Source organism: Myiozetetes cayanensis, unplaced genomic scaffold, assembly GCF_022539395.1.
Source record: "Myiozetetes cayanensis isolate MyiCay16 unplaced genomic scaffold, myiCay2020 scf2-11, whole genome shotgun sequence".
NCBI lineage: Eukaryota > Metazoa > Chordata > Aves > Passeriformes > Tyrannidae > Myiozetetes > Myiozetetes cayanensis.
The window spans coordinates 13,422,389-13,441,112 of NW_026087411.1; the positions used below are offsets into that span (position 1 = coordinate 13,422,389).

At 39.2% G+C, this 18,724-nt stretch overlaps 1 protein-coding gene across 19 annotated transcripts in view; it reads right to left on the reverse strand.

Moving 5' to 3' along the window:
• The window catches only part of ESRRG (estrogen related receptor gamma), a 398,323-nt gene that overhangs the window by 204,374 nt on the left and 175,225 nt on the right, over positions 1-18,724 (reverse strand). The window contains exon 1 of one of the 19 annotated variants that reach the window (XM_050315161.1): positions 6,359-6,381. The exons of the other annotated variants lie outside the window; for them this stretch is intronic. The gene's annotated coding sequence lies outside the window, so the exon portion shown is untranslated. Of the gene's footprint in view, positions 1-6,358; positions 6,382-18,724 lie in introns of those variants that run through there. 19 annotated transcript variants of the gene reach the window in all.

The following is an 18,724-nucleotide window of genomic DNA, read 5'->3' on the forward strand; positions in this document are numbered from 1 at the left end:
GTAAGTGGGTCAGAAGAGAAGGTGAAAACGAGGATTTTTCCTCTTTGTTCTTGATTTTACAAGTGAGTGACTCTAGGGTCCCATTCACAGACCTATAATCTCTTGCGGCCCCTTTGTAAAAGCAAAGGGACCTCACTGGGACTCAACAATTACACATATCTAAAATTATAATAATCCCTGCATCAAGGAATCTAGAGTATCACATACTAATAGTTTTCTTCTCACTTACTTTTTCCTTCAACAGCTCCCTGACATACTTCTAACAAGGTTCTAGTGGGACAAGCCATCATTTTGCTTTTCCTACTATTTCAAAGGAGGGCAAAGAAAAGGTGATTCTCCAATTTGTATTTGTTGTTGACCCTCATTAAGCTTAAAGAAAATCTTTCTACTAACCACAGAGTGTCCACTTTGTTTGGTGAACCTCACTCTGAACATAAAGTAGAAGGTCTCACAGGCAACTGTTTGGGTGCTATTGGTAATTATAGATAAAACTACAGAGAGTGGAGACTGAAGGCACAGAGTAAGACAAAGTGCTTCCATAAAAATGCAAATGGTGGGTTTTTTGTTGTAAGAAGTGGAATAAACATAGCTGAAGATACATACAGGTGTGGTTAGGCTCTAACTGCTGGATTATACTGACATTTATTAATACAATTTAAAGACTTCAGTTAATAGGCTCGAACTCTCTCAGCTTTATACAGGGTGTATAAGAGACTGACATACCAGCACAATAAATACTCTTAACTTTTCCATTTCCTTTTCTGACATTTCTCTTTGAGCACTGTCAGGCTAACATTTGCATCTTGAGAGAAAGAAATAATAAAAAAAATAAATTTGTACATGGCAAAGAATCCTCTACTTATTTGTCTCCTATTATTCTCTTACTGCTATTCTGTCCCTGCCATTGGAAGGCAGCAGCCAAAGAGGCCAAGCAGGTGCATTTCTGCGAGCAGCTGAAATGACGCTTCGTGCTGCCAACAGGTTATGATCAACACTGCAGTCACTACAGTTTAAACTAGAAGACAAGAGCCTGGACAGACAAACTGACAGATGTGCTCTTTCAAACTTTCTTGCCTACCCTGATCCCCTTCCACCCCTCTTCTCATTTCTCTGGGAGGTAATTATTGACAAACTTAATGTCAGGTAGGTATTTACGAAGGGAGAAGAGCTATTTATCTGACGCACAGGTAAGAAAAGAGAAATTAGCCCAGACCTGAGAACAGAAAGGCAAAAGAGAGGACTTAAAAGTAATAACAGAAATAGCCAAGACAAGGAAAGAGCTTATGTGTTCAGAGCAGTAAGAATTCACTATGCCAAAGTTACAGGTATACTTCTCTATCTCAACATTTTACGACAGTGTAGGAGAAACATACACAGACACATAACCAGCTAAAACAGGTACAGGTTTTTTTTCTGTATCATCAGAGCAATGTAGAATAACTGGAGAAACCAGAAAAATCTGACACATCAATTTGATGTAATAAAAATAAATTAAGTTAATATACAGTAATTGTATATGGAAAAAAATGGCCCAAAGCACAATTCAAGGACCACTTCTTGGTTGACTAGTTGGGTTTTTTCCTGTATATGGCAGATAATTTTTAATGACACCCTTTATTAAAGTGCTAGTTTGAGGAATCAAAAGAGATTCACTGGGTCAGATTTCACTTGTGTTTGCAAAAATCCAAACTACCCTACTAATATTTAAATATAAAAACAAACCAAGCACCACCACCACGAAAGCCTAAAAAACCCCAAACCAAACTAAAACAGAAAAAGTCTGCAATTTTAATCAAGAGCCAGGTCTACTCCTCTACTCCCAACATGAGGATTGAAAATCAATAACAGTGATATATATTCAGCATTTATGTCAGCATCCAACAGAATTCAAAAGTTTTCCATGTTTTCGGCAGGAACAAACCTGTTTTCGATGCATCAGCAGGCTGGGACACTTCACCTAATGTCCAATACCGTAGGTGTGAATACTCATGAAATAGAACATCTGTTTATTCACGAGGCAAAAATTATATAATTGTGCCACTGACCTTGGTAGATTCACCTCCCTTCACGTTTCCAGTGAACTCAGATAAGTTGTTCTTTGGCCAAGAATGTTGCATCAGCCTCAGCATAAAGTTTTTCTGGTACTTTAGAAACTCTGAAGTCATGGCAGAAGAGCACTTAGGTAATTTTTTTTTTTTTTTTTTTGTATGCAATTTAAAGAAGGTATAATTGAATCTCTGCATCTCGCTTGCAGACTGTTTACTGGTGAAAATCAGAACAACTGACACAGAACACAAACTAATACCATGAGATGGCTACGTTTTAAGATAGCCAAACTCATTTAGGAAAGCAAGTTGGAGCACTCTGAGGTCCTCAGGAATGAATCTGCTATTCCATGTACTCATGACACCTTCAAAGCATTCAATGCTTGGGGGAAAAAAAAAAAAGATTAAAAATATTGAAGTGTTCTGTGCAGAAATTAGCCTTTCATTCCTTTTGGCCAGCAACAAATTGTCAGTGTTCAAACCCCAGACACTACCAATCCCCAATGCCTAGATGACATTCATCAAATAATTTCCTAATGAAATGTATTAGAAACCACTTAGAAAAAAACATATCTGTCTAATTTCCCAGAACAGACCAGAGGCTTAATTTTGTTCACAGCTACACTGGAGTAATTCTAGAATAACTTAATTAATGACATTGAATTACTCAAATTCTCACTGCAGCATATCTGGAAGGTGAATTTGGTTGTGGGGACAATGGATTACAAGGACTCAAGGTGCAAGCTTCAAGCCCCAGATATCCATCTGACTCAGAACTGCTGTCTTGGTTCCTGAGCACAGCGCTGGGGTTTGCACAAAGACCACCAAACCAGATTTTTTTCTGTAGTTTGTTGGGTTTGTGGGTATCGTACAAATATCCATCTGCAAATACAGAGCAGCTCTGAAGTTGCTGCAAAGTACAGCAGTGCTGGGATGGAGAAGTCAGCCCAAAGAGTCCCAAAAGGCTTCTTGGCAGCTGCTTTTCCCGCAAAAGGAACAGGGCACAGCTTGCAGTCCAGCCCACGTGTTAAATGAGCTCCCAATGCACTGTCATTGTTATTAGCCAGGGGTAGATGGAAGGCTTCTAAGGGGACAAGCTTTAAACACACTGCTGAATTATAAGACCAACCACCAAAAAAGCAACGTTTGCAAAAAACCACAGAGACAGAAAGTTTCAAGAAAAGTCATCTCTCTCCTTCCTTGTACAGAGAAAACAAAACTTCCACATATCATCACCAGATAAGCAGTGATCAGACACATTTGTTTTTTAATGGACATTTTCCTTTCAGGAAGGATGTTTAGAGATCAGTTAAACCAAAATCATGAAGGATGTCTATCAGCTGGAAAGGATAAACACATTCAGTATAGTTTCTACTAATCTGTCTAGAAAGGGAGTGGAAAATACAGATATATTTAAATTTGTAGAGGCTTAGACATAATCATTTTTCGTAGTACAATATAGTCTTTTGTCTTTGGAGCACAATGGAAAAAAAAATGCAAGTCCTATGTTAAAGGTAGGTTCCACAATAGGGAACTGACTTTGAATCCAGTCTGTCCTACATTTCATATGCACATTTGAGTCATAAAAATCTCATTTATATATCCTGTTCCTCAATTCTTGGCCATAATATACAAAAAACCATTTGTAAGACCTATGCCAGGATACACACTATGGGTCTCAAGAGACCCTTTATTGTTCATGTATTGTCCTATAGATTTGGAAGTTAAGGTCTTTGTTTTATTCAGAAGGTCTCTTGACTAAACACATTTCTAAGTCTATTCTACTTCTTTTTTCAGGGAACCCCAAACCTGCTATACCTTGTTTTTTTCCCCCTACCTAAAAGCTGATCAACTAGGTCTTTACCTTTGGAAAAGTGCAGAGGGCAAAACAATGTGCAAGAGCAAACTAGGAAGCATAAAAAAGGCTAATAATTTTCCATTAAGAGAGCCGATGACAGCTCCTTAGAACGAGGGCCAGCATACCCTGTAATAGTCATGAACAGAATTTACTTTGTAGTGCTAAAATGGTCAAATTCTGCAACAAATTTTTTCCGCATTTGGACCGGAATAAAATGCTAAATTATTGCATAGACATAAGATGGGAAACCAGTCTTATACCCCAAAATTTATCAGGTCATTAATATTTAACTTGTATTACAAGAAATATCAGCAAAATAAGCAAACCATGCCCTGGACTTTATCTTCTTTTAGAAGCAGAAGTTGCATTACTGCAACTAGAACACAGGTTTAGACACAATATCCTGAGGGGACTTAAGGTCTTCTTCCTAGCATAGATCACAGTCTAACACAGAGATCACCTTGTGGGTGCTTTGCTTCTCTTTTAAAGCCACAGACTCCATTTCTCTTCACTTTCACAATCATTAAGCTGGAGCAGCTACAGCAAGCACTCATGTGGAAGCACTTTATTAGGAAAGCATGTAGGGTACTGTTATCTACTGTTTCATGCAGCCTAACAGTTGGAAATGAGATATTCCAGCAGCATGATATCTACCAGCTACCCACAGCCCACCTTGCAGAACTTCTCAGATCACATCATGAAAATCCCTGGACAAGTCAGTGATCCAAGCTGTTTCTGTACCTCCTAGCTTTCTTGTCTCTCAGACACATGTAAAAGTGAAGCTCTCATTAGAAACTCCTATTGTCTCTCTGGATTAATGACTTCTTTTCCACATAAGACTAATAGTTTCCTTCGTACACGCAGATTATACTTCCACAAAAAAAAACCCACCACAAACAAAAGTACACTGGGGTTGCAATAAAGGTATATATGCAACCTAATAAAAGCAGTCAGAGGTGGAAAAGTAAGGGACACAATGAAACACTTTCTGACACAGGTGCTTGCCCAGCCAGGAACCCATTAGCACCTTGTCACAAAAGCCCCTAAGCACACAAAAATATAAATTTGAAAGTCATAAAAACCAATGGACATACACAATTAAGTGACCAATGAAAACCTGTCATCTTCTCTCGCTCTTTGGAATATAGCCAGAAACAACTGGTGAGGAGGAAAAGATAATTCAGAAATACCTCAGCCTAAACTTTTAATGTTTACTGGCAGGGAGCAAAGGTAAAACAAACAAACAAACAAACAAACCACACAAAAAGACAGTATGTAGCAAAGGGTGGGAGAAAGGAGAGTGGTTTGTGGCAATATCTCCATTAATTTTATGAGACTTACAAACTGGAAGCCTGGTAGTGACTACTGATTTAGTAAGAACTAGGGGCAAATATAGTAAGCATCTCCTGACATTTTCATACAAAGCAAGTTGCAAAGCATCTGTCCAAGAACCAACATCTCTACCGTCACCATCTCCCACATCAGTTGTCCCAGCTTTCCCCAGCTCACTTCACCTTCTGTGTCTACAGCTACTGTTGTCCAAGTATGTTTTCTATACCTCGGTCTTCCTATTCCTCCAGTTACTCCTCAACAAATCACGAATCTCCTACCTTCAAATCCAAAGCTTCACCACAGCACAAAAACTACTTAGATCTTGGCTCCTAAACTTGACACGTAGTGAGCTTAAAGCTTTAGTCTAATTAAAAATCTGCTCTGATGGGCTTCCGGAGTCAAACTTCTCTGTTCATAGCTCATAATCTTTGTATTCAATATTCATTCAAAATCTGTTTTAAACTTGTTTATCCTTTCTAGGATTCTACCAGGAGTCCACCCATGTGTAACTTCATACCATAAGCCTTTAATTACGAAAAAGAAAGAACCCCACACGAGAAATCAACACACCCACTCTTACCAGCACACCTCTCCCCACCCTGTTTGTCTCAATTATACATACTTTGGTGGGAAACTGTTAATTACCACCAATTATGGAGCAACTCTGCCCTCACTGTACAACCCCACCGTATTAGAGATTGCATAAGCACTGTAAAATAAGATGGTCCTTGATGTAAAGAGGTTTTGGCAAGTTGGCCCTGGAGACGACTCTCCAAGTATTTGCTGCCCAAGACACCTCTCTGGAATCCCTTTGCTGTTCACCATACGACAAATGGGAAAAACCTCAGGAAAAAACAGGCATCTAAAAGTAAGTGTCAAACATACTTAGAAACACCTTTTGACACCGATTTTAAAATAAAAGGTTGGACCATCTCAGCGATTTTCATGCGATCCACAGTTTCTCTTCCCCTACATTGTTCATTGCACAGTCACTGCAAAGCATAAAAAGGCTTGGAAACCAGACCTGACAGGCACTCGGATATACCCCTGTTTTCAGGGTTTAAGAGAATTAAGGGCCTGACTCTTCCACTGACACAAATCAGAAATAAATACCAAGAGTCACCTGATGTTATGCTGCTGTAGGACACGTACGCAGCCGGGATGTTGTGCTTGCTTCAGTAGAATAACTTCAGTGACACGTGCGGATTGACATGCAAATAAACCTCTTGAAATTGCACCAAGAAAGGTGGAGAGAGAAAGACAATCTTGATTAAAATTTTTTGAAGGACACTACTATGAGGTGCTTAGTTACGATCAGCTCAACATAAATTATCATATAACCCATTTCCAATGAGAATGCAATATGAGCTAAATTTTACACTGATTTATAGCTTATGAAAGCTTCACTGAAAACCCCGCTTGTTTCACAAGTCCAGATCAGTGAAGAATTTAAGTTTGTTTTCTTTCATTAAACAGCTACGATTGCACATTATGGGTAGAAGGTCACAGAAATACAAGAAAAGGACTTAAAAAAAAAAAAAAAAGATCCCATGTAAGGAAAAGATTAAACCCCCGTGCAAAGCCCTCAACCTGTGTTCAGCTTCCCCTGAATCGACTCCAATGATGCCATCATTTCAAAGATGATGACAATGTAGATTTTGACAAAAAATATGATAATACAAGTTATGTCTTAAGAGTCTGTCTTGCAGATTCTTGACTCCTTTTTTCAGACTAAAAGCCTCTACCTGCATCAAGTCACCATTTGGTTTGGCAATTTTCAAAGAGCAGGTGGTGGCCTAGCTTAGACAGCAATGAAAAATGCTTTTTCTCTTCCTTTTCTAACCTTCTTCAGAAACACTCTGAAATCTCCTGCTAAAACCCACACAGACTCTAGCAGAGTCCACGTTCTGGTCACAGTTGCAGTGTACAGCCAGAGAAACAGCAGAAAGTTTGATTTATTTGACTAGTGTAAATGAGATCAGAGTCAAAGCTCACTGCTGAGGCTGTATGACAAGACTAGCAACTCGCAAAATTGATTATTACAAGGCTGTCCCATACAAAACAACAGTCACACATGGGGATTCAGATATTTGAAGAGATTTGGGGTTTGTCTGTATATTTTTTTTTAAATTATTATTACATATCATTAATCTGTTCAGACATTATCTCCCTTTAATTTTCCTTGTTGCTTTTAATAGTGTATTTCAGGATATCAGCAAAGTATCTCTCTTCTTTCGTATTAGCTCCACTCATGCAATCCTTACAGCTCAAAGACTTGTGTGATTAATAGCTCTGCCAGCAATTCCTATTTAAAAACTATTCCTATTTAATCTCTTTTTACCCTGTCCCTGATTTTCCTCTACTTGCTGTACAGAATACCCACTGCCAGTGTCTTCATGCAACCCAAAACTTTGCAGCTTTATTTCTCACTGTTCCTTTTCCACTTGAAGATGGTCCTGTCGATTTTGTTTGACTGGATAATAACCAAGCAATTTAAAAGCACAATCCTACAAGTAGCTGAGTGCCCACTATTGATGTAAGCAGAAAACAGTAATTTAGCACCTTTGAACGAGCTCAGCACCTTGCAGGATGGTTATCAATGTGTTTCAGCTTGCTAAGCCATGTTTTGCCCGTGCCCCTGTTCCTCACTCAGAAGTCAGCATTACCTTCTAGTCTTGGATTTCAAGGAAACAGAGAAAAGTATTTAAACAAGATCACACAGGATGTGTCACTGAGCAGGTAGCGCAGGTTCCTCCTTGCAAACCTCCCAGGCAATCACTGGAAGGTATATTCTCAAAATTATTCTGTTATCCCCTTGACAATTTAATTATTTTATTATTTTTTGTATAAGTAGTGCTTCCAGACTCTGTTTAGGTAGCTATGTCTTCTCAATATCTCATTCAGGTGTAGCACGGAAAGTCTAACAAACCTGGGCTGGCAGCCAAGCTTGCCAGTGACTGACGCTCGCTTAACTGAGCAAAGATTTGCTCTGCTCCAAGCAGGAACCTGACTACAGAAGGACCAGCAGTGACAGCGAGGGTGCAGGCTTGCATCCTAACAGTGCCACTTCCAGCTTGTGCTCAGGCAAGTGGAACCAGCACTTAAGCTGAATGCTAAAAGGCTCCAGTCTTCTGCTTCTTTCCAATTCACCTCCTGTACAAGCCCAGGAGTTTTCAGTAAGAGCGGTACATTAGGGTAGTTAACGTTGCTAATCCAGGCATAATTTTAAGCTCAATGAAAGGTGATTTAAATGTTGAAGGAGGAGGAAAGCAAAGTGAGACACAGAAGAGAGAATGTGGAGAGGAATGAATTGCTTAGAATACATTTTAAAAAATGTATTCTTGCCAGTAAATGATAGAAATAAATCAGTAGTATGAAGTCACTGGTAGCTGGATCTAAAACAGAGTTTATTACCATTTGACAAGGGGCCAACATAAAGCATAAGCAAAACTAATAAAAATATAGCTTCCATGAGCAAATAGCATGTTCAGCTGTTAGAACAAAGTCTTTGATTTAAATGAAATTACACTTCTTCAAACACAGACTACACTGAATTTATCAAAATCTCTGCCCCAAAGGTTTCAATGTTAACCAGTCAGTTACTGGTTGGTGGGGGGTGTGGGGGTGTTAACAGAAACAAAAATCTGTAAATGAAGTCTGTACCCAGACTTACCTAACTCTCCTTGCCTCACTTCAAAAGAAATACCTCTTTTTCCACGGAGAGAAACTGAGAAATTATGGCTTTCAAGTAAACAATGCTGTTATTATTAAGAATTGCCCTCCAATGTCTCTCTGTCTTTTTCGTTTGTTTGGTTGGGTTTTTTAAAATATACACATTTTATTTTTTCTAAGTGATGAAAGATTTTGTTGCATGGATGTAGTTAAAAGAGGTAATATGCTCTGATGGTCCTTCAGCTTGAACTCAGGCAGACTACAGAACTGCAGAAGAGAAGGCAGAGTTGGTCTCATGCATATGATTTCATCAACATTCAGACAGTTTTGGAATCCAATCTCTGATGCTTTTCAGTCTTTGGAAAGTTGCTAACTGTGATCCTATTTATGAAACATACTAGCAGTGTAGTGTACTGGTCACTGAACACACTTTTACATATCCAGTGGCCTGATGTTGGGTTTGACGTGAAAGAAACACTATACCAAGCTGTGAAGAGCAATGAAGTTAGCCTAGCCTGTGGACTGAGATAACCCCTTAAATGTTTCATCTCTTAAAACTTTGGTTTACATTTCAATTAGTCACAAGCGAAATTCATTTGGTCATGTCAATCTACAGATGACATAGCTTGATCACAAAAATCATCACAGAGCTAAGTACAATTGGTAATCTCAACAGCAGGCAAAGATGCTCTAAATTAGAAATGCGTGGGTGGGTTATGTATCTCTACTATCTGTTTTCAGTAATCCTTCCACTAATCATTACCTCTTTTTTTTTCATACAATATTCTTAAATGAACATAAAAGTGAAAATAAAAATAGCCCAAACGATGTATACAAAGAAATAAACATTAGTGGGAATGGGCAGGAAAAGTAAGAGCGAAAGTGAAGCCTTCTCAAAGAAAGACTTTACAGTCCATAAAAATAGAATCACAGCATCATTTAGGTTGGACAAGATCTCTAAGATTTAGTCCAATCATAAACTCAGCACTGCCAAGTCCACCACTAAGCCACGTCCCTCAGTGCCACAACATCTAAGAGATGCTGTGGCCAGATCTCTGCTTTGTCTTTCAGGAGACACAAACCCAAAGATCACCGAAAACTTTTGCACCATTAATATTAAAATGGCTTTTTTTTTTTTTTTTAAGTTCCCCCCTTCCTCACTCTGGGATTTTCTGAACATAGATCTTATAATTGAAAGCCAGTGGATTAAGCATAACACATCAAACCACTGTTAACACCCAGTCTCCCGCAAGGCTGAATCCTAACAACTCTGTTTTCTGCCTACAGTATGTGCAAGCAAGTGGAACCACCACATGCACTGCATGCTAAAGGCCACAGCCTTTGTCTTCTCCAAGTTCTGTCTATTTCAGAGGCTAACATGCTGCAATTAGTCTAATTAATGTGAAACAATGAGCTGTGTTACCACTTATCAAATTGATTGTTCCCCTATCAAAACAAAACAGGCTGGCTTTTTGATGTAATTTCAAGAGATGATTTGAAATGTCATGTTGCTGCAAGCCAATTACCTTATGACTGGAGTCACGGTCAACAGAATACATAATTAGCACGAGTTTGGGAAGGCTGCTTACTGCTAGTATGCTAATTAACTGTCTTTTGTCATAAAACAAAAAGGTTGTAGCTAGGGTTGTGAAATAGGTCTTTTTTATTTACATTTCTTTGTGCTTATCAATGTGAGGCATGACAATGCAAAAGAATGGAAAATTTTAATTCCACTACTTCAAATTAATACTGAGCCGCAAGGTCAGGCGCGGCGATGGACTACGAGCAACGCTCAGCCCCTCGGTGCGCGGCGCGCGGGCTGCACCCTCGGCCCAGAACGTGCCAAAGTTACGCTTCTCGTGACTCTCACACCAAAGAGCTGCCGAGCAGCACCCACGAAACAACTCACAGGCGTGCCATGGGTTCCAGATGCTCCTTTCCACAAAGGAGGAGAGCATCAGTGACAGCCCAAGTGTGCTGGCTGCTGTCCTACCAACCCCCAAGCCGCCCCGCCACACCTCTCCAACACAGCCCTACAGAAAGCTGAAAATAATGAAACTATAAACAGTGGCATTATTACTTCTGCTTCAGCGTGGTGCTCACAGAACGCTTAACAAGGGCGTGCAGGGTAGCAAACGCACCTTGCCTGTAAGTAAAAAGCTACATAACTCAGCTGCTGCCACCTCCTCTATGTTGCCTCATTTGTGTGATAAATTTTGTATTCATTAAAGATCTGATCCTGCACAGTGCTGGGTGCCCTCTATACCTGTAGGTTTCAGGGGAAGCTGAGGAGCTCATTACTTGGCAGGATAAAGATATGTCAGGAAGAATCCAAACTTAAAAGCTGTCTATCAGCAGCTCCCACTCTGCCCTCCCTCATCCCAGTGCTGCTCCACGCGCCACCAAACAAGGGAAACAGAGGGCAGAAATTAGCTTAGTGAATCACCGTTAATTCCTATCAATTTAAATTCTGGTATTCTTTTTCTTGCCTATAATTCAGCATTTTGTCTAAGGTTTTGCTTGGCCTGGGCAACTCCCGAGAGCAAGGTCTGGAATCACTGGAAGTTTTAACGATGTTATTTTGCTAACAGATGCTGACTTACGAATCCTCCTATTTGTCATAAAAACAATTTTGTTTCTCTGTGTATGCTTGGCTTGAACCACTATAGAGATAATCTTGTGCTTCTTGATAGCCCTAAAAAGCAAGAGAGACATGCAAATGATTCTCTTTTAGAGACAAGAAAGTAAGTGTTCAAAACCTAGATCAAAAAGTTGTCAAGCTTGCCTTTTCTGAGGACTTGGTTTAAATTCAAACCCAGTCTACTCCAGGTTTGCACAAAGAATTGTAAAGCTTCAAGTCCATAAATTGCATAGAGTGGATCATCTCTAAAATCATGATATGAAATCAGCAGGCATTCCTAAACTATTTTCATGATTTTTCCCTTTCAATCCAAGCTAAACTCAAAGTGCAATGAAATAAGATATGTGTGCAGGAAGGCTAAATCTTTATCTTAAATTATGAAACCTATAACGAACAGGAAAACACTCATTTCTTCTGGTGCTGTCATTTACTAGAATCAACATCATCCTTCCTGTCTTTATTCAGCAGAGAAAACAAAGCTAATCCCAATTTCTAAAGAGCTGGCTAATAAAGGAGTCAAGGGATCATTAGTCTAATTAACTCATTCCTGTTTTCAGTTTACATTTCATTATGCTATTACACTCTTTGAAATGTCAATTTTTAAATACCATAGAAAACTGTTTAACATATAGACATTATGTTCAACAAATCTAGGGACATATAGAACAGTTACTCAATATTAGTGAATTAATAGTGTATATGGGTATGAAACCAAACATCTCCCAGCCAAAACATTATTGTAAACTTCATTTACTGGTATAAAAATCAGGGAAATATTTCAGTGACACTTGGCCCCTTGCTTAATAGTGGTGCTTTTACTACCTGAGTATTTCACAATACTCAGGTAGATGTCCTTGCATCCACTTTTGGCAATTAGACCATTTTATTCTGAACAAAAATAAATCAGGATACTAAGCTACAACTTCCTGCCAGGTTTCTTTTTTTTCTTCTTTCTATTGGGTGTCTTTCTATAATGAGTCACTTACTGCACTTTAAGTCAATTTTTAAATTGATTTAATGAGTCATCAAGTCATTTACTGTCTTTTAAGTCAATTTTTAAATAAACGCAACTTCTGTTAAATTGATGGTAACTTCTGTAATCAGCTGTTTGGAAACAATCAACCTCAGTTAACAGCACAGGCTTTACTGTGCTTGTACAGACAAGTACAGGTTTCATAAACCAAAGTAATTATATAGACGGACTACTACATAATAATATGTGTGCACACAAAAGCAAAGGAAGGAGGAAAGCCAGCCTGCAGGCACACACATCAGCACACATTTGCCTGTCTGTACCTCTGAACATCTCACCTGCATTGGCTTCCTGGGGAGCAAACAGCTTTTGCTTAGGATTCAGTACAGTAAACCAGTAAACGTGTGTAACACTACATGTGACTTGCCCCTGAACATCTCCTGAATTGTTCACATGTTTAAATTAGAGCTAGATCAGAAACTGTTGGACCACAGCCTGAGGTATAAAGACATTTAGCCAATGTGCTTCCTCATACTGAAATATCTACAGGATTTCGGGACACCTGAGCAACTGAGATGGGCACAGCTGGCACTATCTTCTTGATATCCTCTTTTCTAAGTGCCCCATGCCAAGATGCCCCATCCACCTGCCTTGGTCTCCTCCAAATAAGTCTTTTCTCCCATGAATTTGCGCAGTACTTAGACCGGCTATCATCTTGGTGGCTGACAGAATCAGGCTATATGTGCCAGGCTACACCCATAACACTCTCCCAGTGAAAATGCAGACATCGTGATTCCTTTGTATGTATTTTAAGGGATGCTAATGATTGCTTGTGCTGACTCCAACTCATGGGCAAAATGAAGACAGACACACTGAAATGGGAATGAAGCATGACAGCAGCTCTTACATAAATATGATCCAGGCATCAATTATATCTGCTACAGCATGGGCCCAGTTATTAGTCATGCCGGATAATAGGTAAAGAGAGCTGATCCTTATGTACATGTGAGTCTTTTCTTGAGTGTCCGAGATTCATCAAACCCCTTTTTAAAGCCTTCTGATGTCATCTAGACCGTACATGCAGCAAAAAGCTAATTCCCTGGTTATTTTAATTTCTTAGAACTAGAATTCTGTCTTCTGAATAGCCAGGACCCTGGCAAAACTTCTACAGCATCTATACAACATCCTCTAATTGTGACAGCGTACTAATACAAGTTCAGCTCTTCTGTGCTGTAGATGCTACAGAAAATTTGGCTTTAACATCGACCTATTCAGTCTATTGCAGGAAAAAAGTCATTGCTGATTCCTAGCGTAGATACCCCACTAGCTGAAGGAAACCACACAGCTACTCACAGTCAGTGGTTTTATGTAGCTGTCCCTGCACTGTGGGAGGGAGGAGGGTGCAGCTTTAAGCACACAGGTTTGAAAAGAATATCTGAGAATAGGAGTTTACATTAGAAATCTTTCACCTGGTCAGACACATGACTGCACCTCAGGATGAGATGAAAATTAAGAGGTGTTTATCAAAACTTGAAAGTGAGGGGAAATTTGAGCAGTGGCAACCATATGTTATGGAATCTGTGCAGTGTGTTTCTGGGACAGCAGTATGGGGAGCCCAGATCTGCAGGAAGCAAAGAGTATGTTTCCATTCTGCTTTTTGTCACCAGCAATAATACACTTGAGGAAAAGAAGTGCCTTTAAAAAGATGTAAAGGAAGACCATGAGTACAGTAGATAAATAATTTTAATGGCTTAACAAGGATTAAACCACATCCATTAATCAATGTACTTTGAGAAGGCTAACGAAAAATAACATATCTATCTGTTCAAAACATAATACATATATCTTTAATATCTTCTCTGCTTTAGAAGGATTGACTCCAGATAGGAACTGCGGTTAACAAGATACCTGATAATGCTCCTGCAATAAGAGGTGAGCATTAGCTCTCATTAATTCATGTTCTTAGTGTTACTTGGCATCATGGGCTGACCTGATGTGATCTAACAGGATGTGGCATGCCAGAATGCATCACAACATGTTTGGAATTGTAAAAGCACACAGACCCTTAACAACTAAACTTCCCTGCAGCCCCTGGTATGGAGTTCAGCACTCCTGATCAGGCACTGTCTTAGCCTTATGATGAATGTGTTATACCTCGCACTGGTTGCTCAAACGAGTATTTTCTCTTGTCTATTTTCTAAACCAGCCAAAGCAGGTCAATGTACCTTCATTTAAAAACAAAAGCACAGAATGATGCTTAAAGCTTTGACTTACTGGGGTCTTTTATTTTCTTCCTCTCTGTGTGTTTCTACCTGATATCTCCAAAATCTAGCATTGCCATGAGAAGACCAAGGTGATTAGGAGATACACATTGTTATTTCAACAAATCCCTTTAAAAAAAAATAAAACAACTGGACTTGAAACAAGTCTGAAACATAACAGCAAAAGAGAGTACAAAAGAAAGAGCTATGGCACCGTATGCCCCATCTAACAAGGTATTGAGCACCGAAGCCCAGGGGACTCTTGGTACTCTCGCTGTGAAGATTAGACAAGAGCACTCGCGCAGGACACAGCAGGAATATGAAGGGACATGAAGTGAGCAATCCCAGCAGACAGCCTGTTGAAATGTCAGTCAGGCACTCTGCTTCCACCACCTTTCACAGAGCTAAACATCTCTTTATGTCAGAACAAATTGGGCAATCCTCAAATCTTTTTTTCCTCTCCCCTGACTTCAATGCGGCGACGAGCACTGGGAAGGAGAGCGGGAGGGAGCGCGTACAGACAGTTCACTTCAGTTCACATGAAAGTGCCCTGACACGCTACAAGACTGAATACTGATATTGGCAACTCTTACAATCTTATCAGAGAGGCAGGAGCAGCAGCCGCCGCTGTGCTGCAGACCTTCCCCCTTTCCAATTACACTGGGTGGCTGTTCCTTTCCCAAGCATCCTGCAATGTCCTTTGAAAGTAAACTCCTGGGCTTGATCAAAGGCCACAAAAGCAAACACGTCATTTCTTTATTTACAAGCATATTTACTTTTGTCATCTTTTCCTTCTTTTTACTCCTACTTTCCCTCATTAGTCCATTAAGGAAGGCTCATTTTAACCAACTTCTAGCACAGTGATCAAATACAGACTGGTGAGTAACAGCAATCTTATTGAAATGATTTCGTTTCACTTGCAAAATTCTATACAGGGTATTTGGTTGGGGGTTTTGACTACAAAAGCATACACAGAAGTTATTTTTGCAGCATGACAACATAAAGAAACCTTCTGGCTGACTTCTGTGAATGTTAGAGAGGTCTTAGTACGATTGTATAGAGATATATGAATTAATGTGATTGGGGATTTTTTTGTGTCAACACATAAAACATTGCCTTAAAAATGATCAGCCAATTTTCATTCTTTTAAAAAAAGCATATGAAAACAGAAAACTTAATCCAGACATGAAGAACTCTGTGAAAGTCTGCCTCCTAGAACAGCAAGATTAAGCTGCTAGTCCCGGTTTAGGTTATAAAGGTGCTGAATAATACAACTTCTTCTAAAGTAAGAACCTATCTGAGAAAGCCCTGAACAGCACACACCCTCCAAACACTATAAAAATCCCCCCGACCACCAAATAATCCTGTGGTTTTAAAAGAAAGGAAAGTGAATATTCAGTGAGAAAATATAGAGAATTGGCCACTGTCATGCCTGGCCACCTACTCTTCAGATCAGAGGTTTATTGCAGTCATGACCATTTGTACAGAATGATCAGTTTCTAAGACTTTATTCTGGATAATATTTTCTAAAAATTGCCTAAAATTTTTAATATTCATTGATTACAGTTAAAGATCAGATGCTTTTCATTACAATTTTAAGTTTCTATTTACGATATTCAGGTAGGTAAATGCCTGTGTGTATGGCACAGACATTACCAGACCATTTTTTGCCCATTACCACCAAGAAAAAGAGCCCATACTAGAACAAACTGTGCAGTATTTCTGGCATTTGTTAAAGGAAGAAAGCTTTACAAGAAAAAAGAAATACCACTGATTTTTACAGGTGTTTAATAAAGATAAGCTGAAAAAAGGGTTCCTATTTTAAGCTTGGTGATAGCTAAAAATGCATTCAAATACGTTCAAAAGCAATCTGAAGTCTCCTAAAAATGTGTGTTTAAAAGTATTCAAGAAAACAGTAAAAATGCAAATATTTGTCACATTACTGTAGGATATGGGACAAAAATGCTCATAAATTCAAAGAACCCTGCTGAGGCAAACTGCATTTCATTTAAATATGACATTATTTGGGAGTCATTAAAACAGAAATAATGTTTATCGGTTGCATTGTAAAGGTTACTGTGAGGAAACAGACAAAGTTTGCCCATACTAGAATGAGTGGTGCAAGGGAATGTGAGCATAACACCCTTAATTTCAGTTGTTGTAGCTGTGCCATGGGAAATAAAAAGACTTAATGTAATTGATAATTCACTACTATAGAAATACTCAGTAAAAATAATGAGGAGGTATCAGTATTTTCAAGACTCTTAATCTGATATTCTAACATACTTCATACACATTACAACAAGACAGAATAAAAAAAAAAAAAAAAAAAGAAAAGGGTGCCAATAGTGACTTGACTGCTGACTTTCTACTTCGAAATGTGTTAGACCCCAAACCAGAAGAAAGTATATGGTGCCTTGTGATTGCTAAAAACCATATACAATGGCTGTCATCCCTCTATTCAAATATCTTTCCTGATTTTTTTTTTTTAATAAACCCATCTAATGGGACACTCAGGCTACACAGCTAATACAGTAGGTTAATGTATTGGTTTTCATACTAAGAGCCTAACTCTCACACTTAAAAGCATCTAACCTTGCTGAAGAGAGATGGTTTCTAGCTATAGCCATGAAAAACCTTCTGCAACGTGAGTTGAAAAACTTCTGTTTACACAGACTTGCATAAGTCAGTCTACACTCACTTCTAAAAAACATAGTGAAATAATGCTAAAAGACCACGAAAACTCTAGAGGTTTGATTTTGAACCTTAAACTGTTCCCTGCAGTCAATCTGCAGCATTAATTGCTGGTTCTTTGTACATGGGAATCAAGATGTAGATGCATGCAGATGCCTTGATTATGCAGACATTTAGTCAGTGGCTTTACTACTGTGAGTAGTTTTTAGCAAAGCAATCAAATTAAGCATCCCATTAAATATCTGATGCAGGTAAATTAGCTCCCAGGTCTTAAAATTTGATCCATCGCATTCCTCCATCTATTAGATTCATTTGTATTTGTAAAAATCAATCATGCAGTTGCCTCAGTCCCGCCTTAATTCTATCAGTGAATTTAAATGCATCACATATAGTACTTCTATGTAGTTTAAATTCAGCTATGAAGATCCATTATGGTTCTGAGTTAAAATAATTCTGCACTGCATACCATTAAGCAATGGCTCTCCTGAAAGTGATGCCAGTCACCTGGACTGTTCATGAACTGGTCTCTCTTCCAAACCATTTTATGTGTTGCCTTCCCATACATCTTCAGCCATGTGGTCCGAGGGGATGGGGAAAGGGGCTGGGATGTTACACTGCCTCTTACTAACGAGGTAAAAGTTCTCAGACACACTTATGTTGATCCCCCAGCCAACACTGGCGACACCACCTCTGTCGGCAGCTGTGGTCAAGCATGGTTTTGAGAAGGACACAGCAAAATGCTCACCAGCCAGGCACCGGTCTCACCTTGTGCCTTCGGTCAGAGTTCAGCACGACTGCTATTCAAAACATCTCTATTTAATGTCTTTTTTTGTTTGTTTCTGGTCACAGTACAATCAGCACCACTGTACTTTCTCACCTCTCAGACTAAACATGTAGCTTTTCCTGAAGCTGTTCTGAATGGACACCAGAATAACACCAAGCAGGCTTTCACCAAAGCCCTCTGGGACTGGCCCAATTTGCATTGCACCACATAGCACACCATCTCCCAAAACTTTCCTGTGGCCTACGCCAATCTGCACTCACATTATTTTCTTTGAGCTCGAAATTGATTTCTGATGTTCTCTCTGAAGGCTCGCATTTACCATAACTTGTCATTACTCCTGTATCACACACTACTCCCTGTCATGGGCTAACCACGGATGTGGTGCAGTGTGGGCTTAACTTTAAGCACAAGAGGTCCTATGAGACATCTCTGCTACTGCTCAAGAGCAGTATTAAGCATATGCT